Source organism: Triticum urartu, chromosome 2 (genome assembly GCF_003073215.2).
Source record: "Triticum urartu cultivar G1812 chromosome 2, Tu2.1, whole genome shotgun sequence".
NCBI lineage: Eukaryota > Viridiplantae > Streptophyta > Magnoliopsida > Poales > Poaceae > Triticum > Triticum urartu.
The window spans coordinates 429,803,724-429,811,770 of NC_053023.1; positions in this window are offsets into that span (position 1 = coordinate 429,803,724).

Sequence of the window (8,047 nt, forward strand, 5' to 3'; positions counted from 1 at the left end):
AACTTTGGGGCACTCTTTGAGGTTCTATGTGTTGGTTGAATAGATGAATCTGAGATTGTGTGATGCATATCGTATAATCATGCCGACGGATACTTGAGGTGACATTGGAGTATCTAGGTGACATTAGGGTTTTGGTTGATTTGTGTCTTAAGGTGTTATTCTAGTACGAACTCTAGGGCTGTTTGTGACACTTATAGGAATAGCCCAACAGATTGATTGGAAAGAATAACTTTGAGGTGGTTTCATACACTACCATAATCTCTTCGTTCGTTCTCCGCTATTAGTGACTTTGGAGTGACTCTTTGTTGCATGTTGAGGGATAGTTATGTGATCCAATTATGTTATTATTGTTGAGGGAACTTGCACTAGCGAAATTATGAACCCTAGGCCTTGTTTCAACGCATTGCAATACCGTTTATGCTCACTTTTATCATTAGTTACCTTGCTGTTTTTATATTTTCAGATTACAAAAACTATTATCTACTATCCATATTGCCCTTGTATCACCATCTCTTCGCCGAACTAGTGCACCTATACAATTTACCATTGTATTGGGTGTGTTGGGGACACAAGAGACTCTTTGTTATTTGGTTGCAGGGTTGCTTGAGAGAGACCATCTTCATCCTATGCCTCCCACGGATTGATAAACCTTAGGTCATCCACTTGAGGGAAATTTGCTACTGTCCTACAAACCTCTGCACTTGGAGGCCCAACAACGTCTACAAGAAGAAGGTTGTGTAGTAGACATCAAGCTCTTTTCTGGCGCCGTTGCCGGGGAGGTTAGCGCTTGAAGGTATATCTTTAGATCTTGCAATCGAGTCCTTTAGTTTCTTGTTTTATCACTAGTTTAGTTTATAAAAGAAAACTATTAAAAATGGAATTAAGGATGCCTCATATGCTTCATCTTTTTAATATCTATCATGAAAATAAGGATTCAGATAATTATGCTCAAGTGCTAGAGGAAGAATGCATTAGAATGTTTGGCATTAAATCTTTGAATGATGAGCATGATTGCAATGTTGTTAGTATGAATTCCTTTAATATCTATGATGCTAATGATATGCAAAGTCACAAGCTTGGGGAAGCTATGTTTGATGAAGATGATATTTTTTGTTCCCCAAGCTTTGATGAGCAAATTTACTATGATGAAAGCATGCCTCCTATCTATGATGATTATTGTGATGACACGTATGCTTTAAAGAATAATGATAACCATGAAACTTGTCATCTTGATCTTAATTTTAAATCACATGATAGTTATTTTGTTGAGTTTGCTCCCACTATTATTCATGAGAAGAATTTTGCTTATGTGGAGAGTAGTAAATTTTCTATGCTTGTAGATCATGAAAAGAATGCTTTAGGTGCTGGTTATATTGTTGAATTCATTCATGATGCTACTGAAAATTATTATGAGGGAGGAATATATGCTTGTAGGAATTGCAATAATATCAAGTTTCCTCTCTATGTGCTTAAAATTTTGAAGTTTTGCTTGCTTTACCTTCCTATGCAAGTTGATTCTTGTTCCCACAAGTTGTTTGCTCACAAAATCCCTATGCATAGGAAGTGGGTTAGACTTAAATGTGATAGTCATATTCTTCATGATGCTCTCTTTATGTTTCAATTCTTATCCTTTATGTGAGCATCATTGAAATCATCATGTCTAGCTAGGGGCGTCAAACGATAGCGCTTGTTGGGAGGCAACCCAATTTTATTTTTGTTCCTTGCTTTTTCTTCATGTTTAGTAATAAATAAATTATCTAGACTCTGTTTTGGTTGTGTTTTTTTGTGTTTAATTAGTGTTTGTGCCAAGTAGAACCGTTGGGAAGACTTGGGGAAAGTCTTGTTAATCTTGCTGTAAAAAACAGAAACTTTAGCGCTCACGAGAACTGCTGACATTTTTATTTGGAGAGTGCTATTTAGTTAATTCTTTTTGCAGATAAATTCCTCAGGTCCACCAATTTATTTGACAATTTTATGAGTTCCATAAGTATACGTTTGATCCAGATTACTACAGGCTGTTCTGTTTTTGACAGATTCTGTTTTTCATGTGCTGTTTGCTTATTTTGATGAATCTATGGCTAGTAAAATAGTTTATAAACCATAGAGAAGTTGGAATACAGTAGGTTCAACACCAATATAAATAAAGAATGAGTTCATTACAGTACCTTGAAGTGGTGTTTTGTCTTCTTTCGCTAACGGAGCTTACGAGTTTTCTGTTAAGTTTTGTGTTGTGAAGTTTTCAAGTTTTGGGTAATGATTCGATGGAATATGGAATAAGGAGTGGAAAGAGCCTAAGCTTGGGGATGCACAAGGAACCCCAAGGTAATATTCAAGGACAACCAAGAGCCTAAGCTTGGGGATGCCCCGGAAGGCATCCCCTCTTTCGTCTTCGTTCATCGGTAACTTTACTTGGAGCTATATTTTTATTTACCACATGATATATGTTTTGCTTGGAGTGTCAATTTATCTTGTTATAATTTTCTTTCTGTTATTTAGAACAATGTTTTGCATCTTTTATTTCAATAAAAGTGGCATTGATAGCCTTTACAATGCCTATTTTACAAGTCTTCATGTTGCTGTTTGAAAACAGAAAGTTTACCGCTGTTGCAATAATTCCCTAGAAAAGTCAGAATGTGATAAAATGTTGAAACCTTTTGCATATTAAGCTCTGATAAATTTACTACAGTGGGAATTTTCTTTCATAATTTTTGGAGTTAGGGAAGTATGGATCTAGCTGCATTCTTTATAGACCGTCCTGTTTAGGCAGATTGCTGTTATGCTTGCATTGTTTGCATATGTTTGTTTCTTTAATGATTCTATTTGAGGATAGGACTATTAAATATGTAGAGGCATTTGGTATGCAATGTTGAATAGTATTTTTTTTTCATTTGCTACAGTATAGGATGGTAAGGTTTTTGCATTGATTTATACTAACTTATCTCACGAGTCCTTGTTGAGTTTTGTGTGGATGAAGCTTTTGAGATTTAGGGAGACCGTGATATGAGAGGAATTAAGGAGACACAAAAGCTCAAGCTTGGGGATGCCCAAGGCATCCCAAGATAATATTTCAAGAAGTCTCAAGCGTCTAAGCTTGGGGATGCCCCAGTTGGCATCCCACCTTTCTTCTCCAACAACTATCGGTTAGTTTCGGTTGATCCTAAGTTTTTGCTTCTTCACATGATGTCTGCCATTCTTAGAATGTCATTTTATTTTGCTTTTCTTGCTTCTTGAATAAAATACCAAGATCTGAAATTATTAAATGTTAGAGAGTCTTCACATAGTTGCATAATTATTCGACTACTCATTGATCTTCACTTATATCTTTTGGAGTAGTTTGTCGTTTGCTATAGTGCTTCACTTATATCTTTTAGAGCATGGTGGTAGTTTTATTTTGAAGAAATAGATGAACTCTCATGCTTCACTTATATTATTTGGAGAGTCTTAATAGCATGGTAATTTTCTTAAAATCCTAATATGCTAGGTATACAAGATTAGTAAAAACTTTCTTATGAGTGTTTTGAATACTAAGAGAAGTTTGATGCTTGATGATTGTTTTGAGATATGGAGGTAATAATATCAAAGTCGTGCTAGTTGAGTATTTCTGAAGTTGAGAAATGCTTGTGTTGAAGTTTGCAAGTCCCGTAGCATGCACGTATGGTAAACTTTATGCAACAAATTTGAAACATGAGGTGTTATTTGATTGTCTTCCTTATGAGTGGCGGTCGGGGACGAGCGATGGTCTTTTCCTACCAATCTATCCTCCTAGGAGCATGCGCGTAGTACCGAGGTTTTTGATGACTTGTAGATTTTTGCAATAAGTATGTGAGTTCTTTATGACTAATGTTGAGTCCATGGATTATACACACTCTCACCCTTCCATCCTTGCTAGCCTCTTCGGTACCGTGCATTGCCCTTTCTCACATTGAGAGTTGGCGCAAACTTCGCCGGTGCATCCAAACCCCGTGATATGATACGCTCTTTCACACATAAACCCCTTATATCTTCCTCAAAACAGCCACCATACCTACCTATCATGGCATTTCCATAGCCATTCCGAGATATATTGCCATGCAACTTTCCACCATTCCATTTATTATGACACGCATTATCATTGTCATATTGCTTTGCATGATCATGTAGTTGACATCATATTTGTGGCAAAACCACCGTTCATAATTCTTTCATACATGTCACTCATGAATCATTGCACATCCCGGTACACCGCCGGAGGCATTCATATAGAGTCATACTTTGTTCTAGTATCGAGTTGTAATCATTGAGTTGTAAATAAATAGAAGTGTGATGATCATCATTATTAGAGCATTTTCCCAAGTGAGGAAAAAAAAAAAAGAAAGGCTATAAAAAAGAGAAGGCCCAAAAAAAAGAGAAAGGCCATAAAAAAGAGAAGGCCCAAAAAATGAGAGAAAAAGAGAGAAGGGACAATGCTACTATCCTTTACCACACTTGTGCTTCAAAGTAGCACCATGATCTTCATGATAGAGAGTCTCTTGTTTTGTCACTTTCATATACTAGTGGGAATTTTTCATTATAGAACTTGGCTTGTATATTCCAACAATGGGCCTCCTCAAGTGCCCTAGGTCTTCGTGAGCAAGCAAGTTGGATGCACACCCACTTAGTTTCTTTTGTTGAGTTTTCATACATTTATAGCTCTAGTGCATCTGTTGCATGGCAATCCCTACTCCTTGCATTAACATCAATCGGTGGGCATCTCCATAGCCCATTGATTAGCCTCGTTGATGTGAGACTTTCTCCTTTTTGTCTTCTCCACATAACCCCCCTCATTATATTCTATTCCAACCATAGTGCTATGTCCATGGCTCGCGCTCATATATTGCGTGAAAGTTTATAGGTTTGATATTACTAAAGTATGAAACAATTGCTTGGCTTGTCATCGGGGTTGTGCATGATGAGAGCATTGTTGTGTGACGAAAATGGAGCATGACTAAACTATATGATTTTGTAGGGATGAACTTTCTTTGGCCATGTTATTTTGAGAAGACATAATTGCTTTGTTAGTATGCTTGAAGTATTATCATTTTTTGTCAATATGAACTTTTGTCTTGAATCTTTTAGATCTGAATATTCATGCCACAATTAAGAAGAATTACATTGAAATTATTCCAAGTAGCACTTCGCATCAAAAATTCTGTTTTTATCATTTACCTACTCGAGGACGAGCAGGAATTAAGCTTGCGGATGCTGATACGTCTCCAATGTATCTATAATTTCTGATTGCTCCATGCTATGTTATCTACTGTTTTGGGCAATATTGGGCTTTATTATCCACTTTTATATTATTTTTGGGACTAACCTATTAACCGGAGGCCTAGCCCAGATTTGCTGTTTTTTGCCTATTTCAGTGTTTCGAAGAAAAGGAATATCAAACGGAGTCGAAACGGAACGAAATCAACCGAAGAAGTTATTTTTGGAAGGAAAGCTACCGGATGGACTTGGACCCCACGTCAGGAGCCAAGGGAGGTGCTCACGAGGGTGGGGGGCGCCCCCCTAGGGCGCGCCCCCTGCCTCGTGGGTCCCCCAAAGCTCCACCGACGTACTTCATGCACCCATATATACTCACGTACCCTAAAACTTCCAGAACAGACAATAGATCGGGAGTTCCGCCGTCAGAAGCCTTCGTAGCCACCGAAAACCAATCTAGACCCGTTCCGGCACCCTGCCGGAGGGGGCAATCCTTCTCCGGTGGCCATCTTCATCATCCCGGTGCTCTCCATGACGAGGAGCGAGTAGTTCTCCCTCGGGGCTGAGGGTATGTACCAGTAGCTATGTGTTTGATCTCTTTCTCTCTCTCTCTCTCTCGTGTTCTTGAGGTGGTACGATCTTGATGTATCGCGAGCTTTGTTATTATATTTGGATCCTATGATGTTTTCTCCCCCCTCTACTCTCTTGTAATGGATTGCGTTTCCCCTTTGAAGTTATCTTATCGGATTGAGTCTTCAAAGATTTGAGAACACTTGATGTATGTCCTGCCGTGCGTATCTGTGGTGACAATGGGATACCACGTGATTCACTTGATGTATGTTTTGGTGATCAACTTGCGGGTTCCGCCCATGAACCTATGCATAGGGGTTGGCACACGTTTTCGTCGTGATTCTCCGGTAGGAACTTTGGGGCACTCTTTGAGGTTCTATGTGTTGGTTGAATAGATGAATCTGAGATTGTGTGATGCATATCGTATAATCATGCCCACGGATACTTGAGGTGACATTGGAGTATCTAGGTGACATTAGGGTTTTGGTTGATTTGTGTCTTAAGGTGTTATTCTAGTACGAACTCTAGGGCTGTTTGTGACACTTATAGGAATAGCCCAACAGATTGATTGGAAAGAATAACTTTGAGGTGGTTTCGTACCCTACCATAACCTCTTCGTTCGTTCTCCGCTATTAGTGACTTTGGAGTGACTCTTTGTTGCATGTTGAGGGATAGTTATGTGATCCAATTATGTTATTATTGTTGAGGGAACTTGCACTAGCAAAAGTATGAACCCTAGGCCTTGTTTCAACGCATTGCAATACCGTTTATGCTCACTTTTATCATTAGTTACCTTGCTGTTTTTATATTTTCAGATTACAAAAGCTATTATCTACTATCCATATTGCCCTTGTATCACCATCTCTTCACCGAACTAGTGCACCTATACAATTTACCATTGTATTGGGTGTGTTGGGGACACAAGAGACTCTTTGTTATTTGGTTGCAGGGTTGCTTGAGAGAGACCATCTTCATCCTACGCCTCCCACGGATTGATAAACCTTAGGTCATCCACTTGAGGGAAATTTGCTACTGTCCTACAAACCTCTGCACTTGGATGCCCAACAACGTCTACAAGAAGAAGGTTGTGTAGTAGACATCAACAAGCAGCACACCGGCACCGGCGCCTTGCAGCAAGAAAGCCCCGTCAAAGTACATGTTCCAGCCGCGACTTGCTTCCTTGCCGGGGATAGCTGTCTCCTGGATTTCCTTGTCGGGCATTGAGGTCCATTCTGCAATGAACTCCGCCAAGACTCTGCTCTGGATTGTTGAAGTGCTTTCAAACTTCAACCCAAAGCTTGACAACTCCAAGGCCCACTCCACAATCCTTCCGGGTGCATTTGGGTTGTGCAGTATCCGTTGCAACGGGAGGCAGGTGACGACAGTGATCTCGTGGGCTTGGAAGTAATGACGCAGCTTCCTCGAGGCCATAAGGAGACCGAAGAGCAATTTCTGCACACCGGAGTACCTTGACCTGCCCCCCTGCAAGAGGGAGCTGACAAAGTAAACCGGGTGCTGCATCATCTTCTTCTTCTGCACCACTTCACTTGGCTGTGCGGGCCCTACCCTGATGGCGTCGGACTCTGCCCGGGGCCTTGCCTTGCCGGCACCAGGCGCTGCCGGGGGAATCTCTAACTTGCCATCCGTCGGTCCTGCCGCGGCAACCGCCTCTTCGCCGACCTCCCTCTGCGCCACTAGTGCGGTGCTGACCACTTGATTCGTTGCCGCCAGATACAGCATCAACGGCTCTTGTGGTTTAGGCGCAATCAGTATTGGCATAGAGGAAAGGTATTTCTTCAGATCCTGCAACGCCGCCTCGGCCTCTGGGGTCCACTCCATTGGGCCTACCTTCTTCAAGATTTTGAAAAAGGGAAGGGCACGCTCAGTGGACTTGGACAAGAACCTGCTCATGGCAGCAATGCAGCCAGTGAGCCGGCGCACATCCTTGATCTGCTTGGGTGCCTCAATCTGCTCAATAGCCTCGATCTTGTCTGGGTTTGCCTCGATCCCACGCTACAACACAAAGAACCCGAGAAGTTTTCCTAACAGGACGCCAAAGACACACTTCTCAGGGTTCAGCTTGAGGTTGATCTTGTGTAGGTTGGCAAACGTCTCTTCTAGGTCTTGTACAAGGGTCGCCTTGTCCTTGGTTTTGACCACTATGTCATCCATATAAGCTTCCATATTTCTATGTTGCTGGGGCTCAAAACCAATCTAGGCCGCCCTTGCAAACGTCGAGCCAGCACTCTTCAACCTG